Raw genomic sequence first — 13,710 nt, forward strand, 5'->3', positions numbered from 1 at the left:
GTGCCTGGCAGAGCCCCTGGCCGTCTCACAGAGGAGCCCCGGTGCCCCCTGCCCCTGGCACGCGCCGCCCCCAGAGCTGACCAGCAGCGCTCACTTCCGGACCAGGCTCCCCAGAGGAGGGGCAGGGCCTCGGGCCGAAAGACCCCTTGGCCTTGGCCTCGTCTCCCCTTCAGCCTCATCCTGGCCCAGGAAGGAGGGTGCAGGGCTGGCCCCAGGGAAGGGTCACCCCCCACCCCCATCTTCCAGTCTCTAGGTTTCCGGCCCCACCCCTTGCCAATCTCACGGCCCCAGAGCCCTCCGGCGGGCCAGGGGGGTGCAGGGGGAGCAGGAAGGGCCGGCGTGGAGTCACTGGCTGCAGCTGACAGAGGAGCTGTGGGAACTGAGGGTACAGCGGGACTGTCACCAGCCAGCATTCTCAGAAGCGTTTAGAATTCTCAAGTCTCGAGATGTCTGCTTCTAAGTCACTTTCTTTTTCTGGGTTTTAGGGAACAGCGCGTGCCCCAGCGTAGGGAAATGGAAATGCTGTAATGCGGGTGGTTTGACAGCGTGGCCCGAACCCCTCCCGCCCGGGGCCCGAGGGAGCCGAGCTCCTCTCTTTATCCCGTAGCAGCAGTTGGCCCGGAGCTGAATCGAGCCCCGGGTCCGCTTCCCCTGGCGAGGGCTTCAGACGTCTGGCCTGGCCCGACTCCCCGCCGTAGGGTTGTCTTTTTTTTCATTCGGCGCCATCCCGGCAACAGGAGCAAACGCCACGTCTGAGACACGCAAGCCAAGTGGTGCTCGGGCCGCGCTGTGGTTGTGAGCATCACAGATGGTGGGGACCAGCGGTCATCATCCAGAAGCACTTACTGACGTGTCGTACTTCCCGCGTGTGGCTCCCCTGCCGGTTCGCCATCCGCACGGCACGCGCGCCGTGCTCTCTCCTGTGGCACGCTGGGCCTGGCCGTTCCCAGCCACGCACTTCTCACCCGGGCCCTGTTCTCACCGGGTGTGCTGGCTGGCCGAAAGATGGGTGCTCAAGGGAGGAGGCGGTCCTGTCTGTGGCCCTGTCACACAGCAGAGCTGGCCCAGGTGGGAACCAAAGAAGCCTAGCAGTTGAGGGCTGAAGATCATCCAGCTTGCTTCCCCCACTTGAACACAGAAGGGAATCGAGACCCAAAGAGGGGAAGAAAGTGACTCAGCCTGGCCAGTAGAGTTTCTTGGTTAAGATCGTGGCTATTGTCTGCACCAAGATCCCGTCCTACCTGTGTGACCTCAGACAAGTCACTTAACCTCCCTTAGAGCCCTAGATTCGTCACCTCTCAAAAGGGTGAATGATAACGCATTCCTCTAGATTTGTTGGGGATTAAACGAGATGTTGTATAGAAAGCCGGTAGGACTTGCGTCATCATCTGTTGGAATGGGCAGAATGCAAAGTTCCCATTTCTGACCCATTTGGCTTTGACTGCACGTCATGATTCTCGTGTTCATTAGTATACGGCTATAACCAAAGAGCTAAAAATTGAGTCTGCTGCAAGATCTGAGTCACTTGCTCTGTTAGCAAATGCGACGGCCGGCCAGAGGTGGAAACTTTCTCAGAGTCTCACAAGTTAAAAAGGTACGCCTGATGGGTCAGCTTGTGCAGTGAGTGTTCACCGGATAAGAAAAAGATCCACAGTCAAATTCGTTGTGGTACACATTTTATCTTCACCTATTCGGCCACAGAAATCAACTGTTGGAGGGGCGCCTGGGTGGCTCAGGCAGTTAAGCAGCCAACTTGGGCTCACGTCACGAGCTCCCGGCTCGTCAGTTCGAGCCCCACGTCGGGTTCGGGCTCTGTGCTGACAGCTCAGAGCCTGCAGCCTGCTCCAGATTCTCTCTCTCTCTCTCTCTCTCTCTCTCTCTCTCTGCCCCTCCTCTGCTTGTGTTCTGTCTCTCTCTCAAAAATGAATTAACTTAAAAAAATTTTTTAAATCAGTTATTGGAAGTCACATCATGGGGATCTGCTATCCCATGGGTCCTTATAGTCTCAAATGGCAGGAACGGATGGTCCTTTAGAAGCTTTTGCTTGGCCTTAGAAAACGGTGCCGAGAGCTCAAAGGGGCAAACCAGGCCGGTCCCGCCTCCTCTCACTTCTGGCTGTTTACCAAGATTTGTACCTATTTGCCTTTGGGGGTCCCATTATAATGCCCTCACTGCATAATTTCCCCCAATAGAATGGCACCTATGAAGGCAAGATTTCACTTCTCAGCAATCTGTGTTGAAGTGAGGCCTCAAAATGCACTGGGCCTGAAATTGGAACCTGCTCATAATACACAGAAATTAACACTCTCCCTCCGGAAGCTTCTAGTCTGATTTTTATTGTAGAGATGAGCATTTTTCATGATGGTGTCCATCCACTTGCCTCTTAGATAGAACATCAGAGCGCACCTTGAGTTTCTCTGCAACTCTCTCTTCTTTCCAATGGCCTATGCTGCCTATAAAGATTATTTTGTACTGAAGGGATTAGATTGGATGGTCTGGAGCAGAAAAGGGCTTGTCTCAACTCAGTTGGTCAGGTAACGTTGATCAGGGCATGAGCGCAAATTGTCTGAGTAGGCAGAGCTATTCTAATCTAAAAGCCAATTTACTTTCCAATCGGATTCTTTTTCTTAAGTCTTTTTTTAAGTTTATTTATTTTGAAAGGAGTGAGCGAGCCGGCGAGGGACAGAGAGAGAATCCCAAGCAGGGGATTGGGGCTCGAACCCCGGGATCATAACCCAAGCCGAAGTCAAGAGTCAGACACTTAACCTACTGAGCCACCCAGGAGCCCCTCCAATTAGATTCTTAATCAAAGATGTTCATTTTGTCTTACAGCTAAACTTCTGTCTAGAACAAATAGAATATTGTAAGTACACTTGACTTAGCTGCCTGCCAGTAACAGGAAACAGGGCCTTGGGGACCTGTGTTAGGGAGATCCATTACCCTGTGTAGGTTTATGAATACCATCAAATACTCCTGTCTTGTTTTGTTTTGTTTTTCCCGGTGCTAACATAAGATTTGAGAAGTAGGACAGGGCAAAGGACGAGAGAAGACAACGGAACCTCCACTGCCCATCCTTAAAGCAGAATTCTCCGTCTCCACCTCAGCCCCTGGTGTCAGAGCCACTTCTCATCGGCCCAGTGCCCAAGCCTCTGGGCAGCATTCTCCGTGGACCTAAAAATGAACGTCTGTTCTTCCACACAGAATTCCTTAGATTTCTTTCATGTGCAAGGAAAACAACCTACTGAGTTAGAAAGGGCTACCCATTGTAGCTCCTCACAAGTTAGAAGTTTGGAGAAAGTCTGTGGGGGACTCTGAGTCCCGGTGGAGGCGTGTGGCCATTGTGTGACTTTGGGCAACATGTGCTTCTGCAAGAGTGCCTGGCCGGAGAGCCTGGAAATCCTGCGGTTTGGGCGAGGACCGCGTTGTTTCTGCAGGTGCCGCCGTTGTCTTGAGTTGCTCATGGTTTTCGGTCACTGCCTGTGGATGAATTAACGAACCGTAGAATTATCATTGCTTTTCTCTCTAGTAATCATGAGGTTCTTATGAAATGGCTACAGTAATACCTTTTTAAGAAACCCGTTGATTCCTCCAATTCTAGGTTGTTTCTGAGCTCTTTTCCTCTAGAAGATGTGGAAATGGGGGACACTGGCCCACAGATTGTTTTATTCCCAAGTAAGCTGAGATGAGCTTTCCTGTTTCCAGCAAGATGGATGAGTAGGTACTGGATTCACTCTGATCCGACGGAAAATTCGGTCAAATGGTTTTCCAGATGGGTGACGTCAAACAGCAAGGGATGCTGACCCCTGAGATTCAAGACATAAAGAGGTAAGCCCTCCAGTTGCCCCAGTTACCCGCCTCGAGGACATTTCCAGAGCAGCATAGGGGAGGAGAGTCCGAGTAGAGCCCAGTGATCTCTGTGAGTTCACAAGGTATCAGAGAGGAGAGGAGAGGGCTCCACAGAGAGGACTCTGGCTCTGCAGAGGGACTCTAAAGTATTGGCTAAGTCGCGATCGGTGTGCACATTTGAGGGAATTCTATGGAGAGAAAGCAACATGAAGGGTCTAGCGGCAGAATCCTCAGAACTTTAGGGCAGAAGATAGTGCTGGCTCCTGCCAGCCAAAGTGGAGATCCTCATAACTCACCTAGCTTTGGGTAGAGTACTCAGAAGGGTTTTGCCTCAGTAGCAGAGAAATATTAGTCCTAAACACATGGCCACTCTGACCTCATGTAACAAAGCTTAGAAGCAAGACCCAAGTGAATCAGACTATTTCCAACTAAGATCCCAGAACTAAACTCAAGAAACTCACAACAATACAAAACTACCAGTACCCAACAAGGTAAGTTTCCCCGTTTCCAGCATCCAATCAAAAGTTACCAAGTATGCAAGGTACCTGGGTGGCTCAGTCGGTTAAGCATCCAACTTCCACTCAGGTCATGATCTCGTGGTTTGTGGGTTCGAGCCCCGCGTCTGTGCCAACATCTCAGAGCCTGGAGCCTGCTTTGGATTCTGTCTCTCTCTCTCTCTCTCTCTCTCTCTCTGCTCCTTCCCCACTCATGCTCTGTTTCTCTCTCTCAAAAATAAACATTAAAAAAAGTACCGAGTACACAAAAAGCAGAGAAATATGGCCAACACTGAGAAAAATCAAATAACTGAAATTGATCCAGAAGTGACACAGATGATAAAGTCCGTCATCGAGAACTTTGAAGCCATTATTAAAACTGTATTCTGTGCGTCTAAGAGGCTAGAGGAAAGACACTGTTACATAGTGGCATGGAAAAGACCCAAATCAAACTAGAGTTGAAAACTGTAATGTCTGAGATGAGAATGTCCCAGATGGCACTAAGAGGCTGTTAGGCATTGCAGAGGAAAGTTTTGATGAAATCGAAGATTGAGCGATAGTAATGACCCAAAATGAACCGCACAAAGAGAGAAGACTGAAAAAGTTGGAATAGAACATCACTAAAAGTGGGACAACTTTAAGCAGCTTAATAATATGTGAAATGAGAGTCCCTGAAAGAGAGAGGAGAGTTAGGAGAAGAAATAGGAAAGACATCAGAAATGGTAACTGCATGAGTAAGTATAAAGATTTTGGAAGGTATTTTTCAAGTCTCTTTAGAAGATAACTAAAGCAAAGATTAAAAACCATGCATTATGGGTTTTATGACATATGTAGAGAAAAATGTCTGATAACAATAACAAAAAGGTAGGGAGAGAAGAGATGAAAGCATACTGCTGTAGGGTTTATCTACTACCCCCAAATGGTAGAACACCAACTGAAGACAGACTATGACAGGTTAATGTGTGTGGGTGAACCTCAAACCAACCACTGCAATAGTACAACAAAAAGGTACAGCTGATAGGCCAACAAAGGGGATATAATGAAATCATAAAACCTGATCCAGAAGAAGGCAGAAAAAGGGGAAAAGAGGAGCAAAGAACAGATAAGACAAATAGAAAATAAACAGACAGTTGATTTAAACCCGGCCATATCAGTAAGTACAACAAACGTAAATAGTCTAATTTCTCAATCAAAATGCCAAGATTGTCAAATTGGATTAAAAAACAAGACCCAACTATATGCTGTCTATAAGAAACTTTAACTATAAGACACAAGTAGGTTAAAAAGAATGGAAGAAGATAACATGCCAACATAAATTTTTCTGAAAAGCTGGAGTGGCTCTATATCAAATAAGGTAGATTTCAGAGCAAAGAATATTATCAGGGAATACACAGTCGTTTCATAATCTATCATGCATCCTGAATGTTTCTGCACCTAACAACAGAGATTTAAAGTACATGAAGAGAAACCATTAGAACTGCAAGAAGAAACCAATAAATCCACAGTTACAGTCAGAGGTTTCAATAACCTGGTCAATAACTGATAGAAGTAAACAGAAAATCAATAAGGCTATAGAAGACATGAACAACACTTCCAACCAACTTCAACATAATCAACATTTATACAACACTACCCAGTATCAGAATATATTTTCTTCCTTCCTGTCTTTCTTTTCCTTTCTCTCTCTTCCTTCCTTCCTTCCTTCCTTCCTTCCTTTCTTTCTTTCTTTCTTTCTTTCTTTCTTTCTTTCTTTCTTTCTTTCTTTCTTTCTTTCTTTCTTTCTTTCTTTCTTTCTTTCTTTTCTTTCTTGTAGGCTCTACCCTGGGTGGGGCTTGAACCCATGACCCTGACCGAGATCAAGGCCTGAGTTGAGATCAAGAGTCAGACACTTAACTGACTAAGCTGCCCAGGCACCCCAGTAGAATATATTTTCTTTTCAAGTGTACACAGATACCAAGATAGACCATATCCTGAATCATAAAACAAGTCTCAATAAATTTGAAAAGAATCAAGCCATATAAAATATATTCTCTGACCTCAGTGGAATTAAATTAGAAGACATTCAGAGAACGATATCTGGAAAATCCCCAAATATTTAGAAGCTAAATAACACATTTCTAAATTACTCGTGACTCAAAGAAGAAATTTTAAAATAAATTAGAAAATAATTTTAACTTAAGTATATTTATTAAAACAAAACCAATCACAATTTGTGGTGCTAAGGCAGTACTTAGAGGGAACTTCATAGCACTAAATGCCTATATTTTAAAAAGAAGAAAGCTGGGGCGCCTGGGTGGCGCAGTCGGTTAAGCGTCCGACTTCAGCCAGGTCACGATCTCGCGGTCCGGGAGTTCGAGCCCCGCGTCAGGCTCTGGGCTGATGGCTCAGAGCCTGGAGCCTGTTTCCAATTCTGTGTCTCCCTCTCTCTCTGCCCCTCCCCCATTCATGCTCTGTCTCTCTCTGTCCCAAAAATAAATAAACGTTAAAAAAAAAAAAATTAAAAATTAAAAAAAAAAAAAAAGAAGAAAGCTATCTAATGAGAAAGTAGATAAAGAAAAGTAAATGAAACCCAAGATAGGCAGAAGAAAGAACATAATAAACAGAGCTGAAATAAATAAAATAGGATACAAAATAAGAAAAATCAATGAAACTAGTTCTTTAAGAAAATCAATTAAATTGATAAATCTCTAGCCAGACTGATGAGGGAAAAAAGACAAAAAATACAGTGTCAGAAATGAGAAAGGTAACATCACTACAACTTCTTAGATATTAAAAAGGATAACCAGGAATATTAATGAACATCTTTATACCAGTAAGCTCACCTAAGATGAAGCAGACAAATTTCTTGAAAAACACAATCATCGAAGTTCACTCAAGAAGAAATAGATAATTTAAATAGCCCAATAGCTATAAAAAAAATTGAATTTATCATCAAATTTTTCCCATAAAATAAATTCCAGATCCAAATGGCTTCCCCAGTGAGTTCTGCCAAGTATTTAAGGAAGAAACAATATCAATCAAATACAACTCTTCCAGAAAATTAAAGAGAGGGGAATACTTCCCAGTTCATCTTAGGAGACTAGCATTCCTCTGATACCAAAACGCAACAAAGATATATAATAAAACTACAAACAAATCACTCATCAAGATACTAAGAATTTTTAACAGAAGGTTAGCCATCCAATCCAACAATGGATAAAAAGGAAATGCATAATGACCAAGTGGGACTTTTCTGGCAACTCAAGGTTGGTTTAACATTTGAAAATCACTCAGTACAATTTAGCATATTAACAGAGTAAAAAAGAAAACACATGTGATCATCTCAATAGATACGGAAAAAGCATTCAACAAAATGCAGTGTTTGTTCCCGACAAACTCTCAGCAAAATAGAAGTGAAAGGGAACTTCTTTGGCCTGGTAAGGAGCATCTGGGAAGTAGGGAAGAACCTACTGTTGGGGGCGCTTGGGTGGCTCAGTCGGTTAAGCATCCACCTTCGGTTCCGATCATGATCTCGTGGTTCGTGAGTTTGAGCCCACGTCAGGCTCTGTGCTGACGGCTCAGAGCCTGGAGCCTGCTTCAGATTCTGTGTCGAGGTCAGTTATGCAGAATAGAAAGTCCAGAGATAGATCCACACATAATACGATTGACTTTTTGACAAAGGTGAAGAGGCAGGTCAGTGGGGAAAGAGTCGTCTTCAACAAATGTTACTGGAACAATTGGTGGCAGATAGAAATGTAACCGATTCATATTTGTTGGCCGCATGACCTCTTACTATGCTAAATTTGCTTAATTCTGTGTGTGTGTGTGTGTTGTTGTTGTTGTTTTGGATTTTCTGCACACATAATTTATCATTTCACTGCAAATTCTTTTTTCCTTAACATTTTTTTTTTAGTTCGTTTATTTCTTTTGAGAGAGAGCGTGAGCAGAGGAGGGGCAGAGAGAGGGAGAGAGAGAGAGAATCCCAAGCACGCTTTGCACTGTCAACGCAGAGCCCACTACAGGGGTCAATCTCACAAACCGTGAGATCATGACCTGAGCTGAGATCAACAGTCAGACACTGAACGGACTGAGCCACCCAGGCTCCCCTTAAGGCACTTTTTTTAAGTAGGTTCCATGCCCAGCGTGGAGCCCAATGCAGGGCTTGAACTCATGACCTTGAACTCATGATCAAGACCTGAGCCAACATCAAGGGTCGGAAGCTCAACCAACGGAGCCACTCAGGCGCCACTCTTTATGCATTTGCTTTTTCTTCTTGCTTCGTCGCTCTGTGCCCAAGGCTGAATACGAGTGGTAGAACGGATAGCCCTGTCTGGTTCCTCCTACCTGCCCTCCAAGCAGCCAGAATGATGTGCCACGTTGCAGGGGCTTGGCCATGGGAAGGAAGAGCTGCTCTGCAGGACCTAGCTTTCTGGATTCTCAGGCTGGATTTCAAAACCCCTGTCTAGCTAAAAAGGAAGTGGGGCTTCTTCCTAGGGCATCCGCCTCCCTCAGACCTCCCAGGAGAGCAAGACGGATCGTGGGCAGGATTCAGACCTTTCTGGGTTTCGTGGCCATCACACGACCAGTTATGGCCAACCCCACCGCTGTTTCTCACACCCACGGTTTCTATAAGATCATCAGCTTCCTGTTGGGAGCAGGGAGTTGGAGTCTCATCCGTCAAAGGGGGACGGAGCATATCCGTGTGGCACATCACTGTGGTGTGGTGCTGCCTGTCAAGGGGACAGCTGCAGAGCTCGTGCCAGCCTCCCCTCAGTAACCTTTACAGGAAGCGGCCGTTTGCAGGGAAGTCCCTTTGCCTCCCACGTAACAACATCCTGATAAGTGCCACGTTAACCACCCAATCCACGGCTCTGCAGTGAAAGGCCGGTGCCTGGTGCTCACGCCTTGCCAACCGCGAGGCTTATTCTCTGAGGCCCCGCAGTGCCGAACTCCTCACGGATCAGAGAGGTTCCAGAAGTCCCAAAGAGAGCTCGTTTTCCGTTGCTGACAGGTCTGCAGGCAAACCGCATGATCACTGAACGTCAGGGCAGATGCCTCCTCTGCCAGTAATTCGTGATGAGGACACCGGCCGGTGGTCAAGTGGGGCACCCTGGCCGCAGCCTCTGGGGCTCCCCCTCCTGTCCCCACCACATCTTGGGATGAGCCGTGCCCAGATTAAGAGGATTGGGGGAGCCCAAGTTTACACCTATAAACACCTGCTCCTGAGGATACGGTAAAGGACCTTCTCAAAGCTCACCCTGGAGTCCACCTTGGCTAAGCACGTCCCAAATGCTTCCTCCTACTCTTACCTCCTTATTCATGCCTAGAAATAACCTCATTTCATGGAAAATAGCGTTTTCCAGCTAAGGGAATTTTCCAGATGAGAAAAATTTATCTCTTGAAGCACTTGGAATTTTATTATTTTAACCGATGGGGAGGGAAATCTTCCAAAAATGAACCACACATGGACTTCCTTGTACAGCTCTGTAATTTACTGGTGTATTGATGACTCACTTCGAGCAGCGGGGACTAGGCTGTAATCCCAGGATGCCTCTGGGTAGTTGAGACCCACGGCTCAGACCGAAAAGCCTGGAAAGTAAGGACCAGCCTTAAAAAGGAAGGAAATTCTGACGCACGCTACACTATGGATGAACCTTGAGGACACGATGCTGAGCGAAGTAAGTCACAAGACAAATTACGATCCCACTGATATGAGGTCCCTAGATACGTCCCATCCAGAGGCGGAAAGTAGAGAGCTGTTTGCCAAGGGTGCTGGGGAGAGGGGAGCTGTTGTAGAGAGTTTTCACTGTGCAAGGTGACAAAGTTCCAGAGACGGACAGTTGTGATGTTTACACGACAACGTGTACATAATGGCACAGAACCGTCCACTCAAAAGTGGTTACAGTGGGAAATTTTAGGAGTATGTTGTCACAATAATAAATAATAGCCCATCTGCATTTTCGGCCAAGGGCGCTGACGACGCTCAGAAGAAACCAGTGAAACCAAGATGGCAGGCGGTGGAACCAGCCTTGAGTTGCATGGTGCAGGACCATGCAACTAAGCTCTTGGGGATGGTTTCCAATAGGAGCGTCGGTGGTGAACGTTAACTGAGCCTTTAGCACCCAGTGGGCAGAGGCCAAGCCCACGCAGAGACGGGCTGGCAGGGACAGCCATCTCGGTGAGGGCCTGGAGTGAAGCGGCCATCCCGAGGAAGACAGGGTGCTCAGAGAGCCCTCCGCAGGGCGGCCTTCCTTTCTCCTGCCCCGTCCACCGCACTTTGCTCACACCCCTGCGCAGGGAGCGGACCCAGGCGGGCCACGGTGCGCCTGGGTCCCTGGGCACGTCCAGCGTGGGTGGCCTGTGAGGGGGGCCGAGGGTGGGGCCGTTCCACTTGCGTTGTTTCCTACCTCCTACGTGGGCTGAGACGGGGGCAGACAAGAACACCATTTTAACATCTGGTCGCAAGGTCAACAACAACTACCCCCCATGGGGCGCCTGACTGACATGTGAGACCCTGCGCTAAGGGCTTTGCTTGCTGACCCCACTGAGTCCTTCCCTACGAAGAAAGCACTGTAGTTCCGTCTTGCGGATGAGGAAACAGGCCCAGGGGCCAACCAGTTGAGCACCTGATGTGTACCCGATACTATCGTTCTGCTTCCTTCGTGTCTGTTAACCTTTGGACGCCCGCCACAGTCCTGTGAGGAGAGGAACCCCTCTTGTGCCCACTGAGGAAACCGAGACCTGAGAGCAAAGGTTACCTGCTCAAGGTCACACAGCCAGGGAGGGGCGGCGCAGGCCTGCAAACCCAGGTGAGCTCACTGCGTCCCCTCCCGCCTCCCTTTTGGCAGGTGTATATCAGAAGTGAGAGGCCACACGGTCCCAGAAGCCCGGAGAACTCCCTCCTGACCTGCAGGGATGTGGGCTCTTCCCCTCCCTCCCGGAACCTTCTCCTGCGTCCACAAGTGGCAGTGCCTTTAAAGAGCTACGACCACACAGTTAACTGGGCGGAGGGGTGTCGGTAGGCGCCCTCTCCCACGGGGGCGCTAAGAGCCCGCAGAGAGCGATGGGCCCCTCCCTGGTGGCTCTGCTTCCTGTGGCTGCAACGACCTTCCTCCCCACTTCCCTCATGTGGCCGAGAAGCCCGCATCCTCCACGGCAGGTCGGGCCCCCTGCAGACAGCGGCACAGCGAGCTGTCTCCCTGGGACAGCAGCCTCCAAGCTGCTGCTTCCCCAACGCTTAGCAAAGGGCCTCACACGCAGGAGATGATCTCAAGCATATCTGGCAAAAAGGGGGCGCCGGTGCACGCTGCAACACGGGTACCCTGAAAACGTGCCGAGGGAAGGGAGCCAGGCACGGGCGGGCCCGCGGGGTCTATTTCCATTCACGCCGGAGTGGCCAGAGTAGGGACATCCACGGGGACAGAACAGAGATGGGCGAGCGCTTCGGGCTGGGGTGTGGGGGCAGCGCTACCTAACAGGGATGGGGTTTCCTTTTGAGGGGATGAAAACATTCCAACGTTGGGGTCCTGGCTGCACAACTCTGTGAATAAACGCCAATGAACCATACACTCTAAATGGGCGAGCTGTTTGATACATGAACTCGGTCTTGGGGCGCCTGGGGGGCTCCGTCGGTCGAGCGTCCGACTTCGGCTCAGGTCACGATCTCGCGGTTCGCGGGTTCGAGCCCCGCGTCGGGCTCTGTGCTGACGGCTCGGGGCCTGGAGCCTGCTTCCGATCCTGTGTCTCCCCGTCTCTCTGTCCCTCCCCCACTCACGCTCTCTCTCTCAAAACTAAAGAAACATCAAAAAAAAAAAAAACAACGTGGCGTGTGAACTCTAGCTCAATGTAGCTGAGGAAACAACACTGAAATCCACTTGCCTGACTGGCTGGCACTCCGTAGGAGTTTGTCGAGGATGCTGAGAATCCCGAATAAACCCAGTAACGTTGGGATGTTGGATGTTGCCGGTGACGTTAGCCATGTTGAAGAAAGGAAGTCTCTGGTCCCTGATGTCAGAGGCGGCCCCGCGTGCAGGGTTAACACTGGGCGCAGCTGCTGTGCTTCGCGGGGAGGGCGAGTAGGTGTGCGTGTCCCGGCCTGCCGATCAGGAAACCCAGGCATGCGAGGTCAGGCAACCGGCCGACCTCACTTAGCGAGACAAGTGGCAGCCAGTTATGGCCAAGAATAGCGCGGGGCTTCTCACTGCGTCTCGCTCGCTTCAAATACCGCCGCCCGTCATCTGTCTGATTAAAAAGGGACCATAAAATATGAAGTGGGGCAGCGGCACTCAGACCTAAGTTGGGCTCGGGCCGGCGGAGGAACGGATCCCGTCTCTGCCTTCCAGTCCGCCTGGCCCCACGTCGCTCGTGCGGGTTAGCCTCCCCGGACACAAGCGCAGAGACGGAGCTCATTCTCTCAGATGTGTTCTCTTGCACTTAATTTTCATCTTCCAGTGTCCGCGGGGCCGCTGCTGGCTGGTGTGCAGCACCACACGGTGGGGTGGCCTCCGGCGCTGAGGTTGGCAGAAAAAAGGCTACGGGCGGTCTGGTCGAACTGGAGTGCTGTGGCCGGGAGAGAAGAGACGAGCGAGGGCGAAACACGGCTGTTTGAAACCCGCCCCGTTCTGCAGCTTCCCAGCTGAGTGACCTCCAGCAAGTCCCGCAGCCCTTTCTGAGGGCCAGTTTCCTCCTTTGTCAAAGTTTCCCTTCTGTATTCCGTGTGCTCAGCGGTGACAGGCACCTCTAGGGCCCTCCAGCCCCGAAGCGCTCGCTCTGGATGTGCGTCTTTGCAGGACTTAGCCGCACGCTGAGGACTTGCGCGGGCCCTTTTGGATAGGGTGTGTGCACGGTGCTTCGGTATTTGCCTTAATGCAGTGGCCGGCCCCGGGCCCCGGCCAGGTGGGAAACAATGTCTGTGGGGCCAGCCCGGCGGGACAGACGATGGCCGAGAGGCAAGTCGAGCCAGAGGTGAGAAGGCACATGTGAGCCGATCGAAACGTCCAGGGGCCTGACGGCTCCGGCCACCCTCACCCTTGTAGTTCCCATTAAGCTGTCTTCCTCTTGGACCACAGCAGGTGGTGTTTCCTCTATGGACTGAAGCCCTGACAGTGAACCAGAGCCCAGCGCCTGGGCTCTCCCCAGAAGGGGCCAGAGGTGACAGGCAGCCTGCGCGTGGGGTCCTGGTGTGCCTGCTTCTCCCAGGCATCCCGGGGCGGGTGGGCCCGGCCCAGCCCAGACAGCCGGCTCGCCCAGGCCCCGCTCCTGGAGGGGACCTTGCGACAGCTGGCTCGAGTCTGGTGTCTGCGTCTCATCCCAGTCTGGGACTTCTAAATTTAACCTGCTATCAGCCTGAGAGGCGGGAGGGCTTCCACTGGGTGACTAAATGCCACTTGGA

The 13,710-nt window shown here is 49.9% G+C and overlaps 1 long non-coding RNA gene across 1 annotated transcript; it reads right to left on the reverse strand.

The window, feature by feature from the left end:
- Nucleotides 1-1,659: 1,659 nt before the first annotated feature.
- Nucleotides 1,660-4,469, reverse strand: LOC122474580. Its single transcript, XR_006294945.1, has 2 exons — nt 3,564-4,469; nt 1,660-3,477 (listed from the first exon to the last, which is right to left on the reverse strand). It is a non-coding gene; the product is annotated as an uncharacterized LOC122474580 (long non-coding RNA).
- Nucleotides 4,470-13,710: the final 9,241 nt, after the last annotated feature.

The sequence above is a fragment of the Prionailurus bengalensis genome, chromosome D4 (assembly GCF_016509475.1).
Source record: "Prionailurus bengalensis isolate Pbe53 chromosome D4, Fcat_Pben_1.1_paternal_pri, whole genome shotgun sequence".
In the NCBI taxonomy this organism is placed as follows: domain Eukaryota; kingdom Metazoa; phylum Chordata; class Mammalia; order Carnivora; family Felidae; genus Prionailurus; species Prionailurus bengalensis.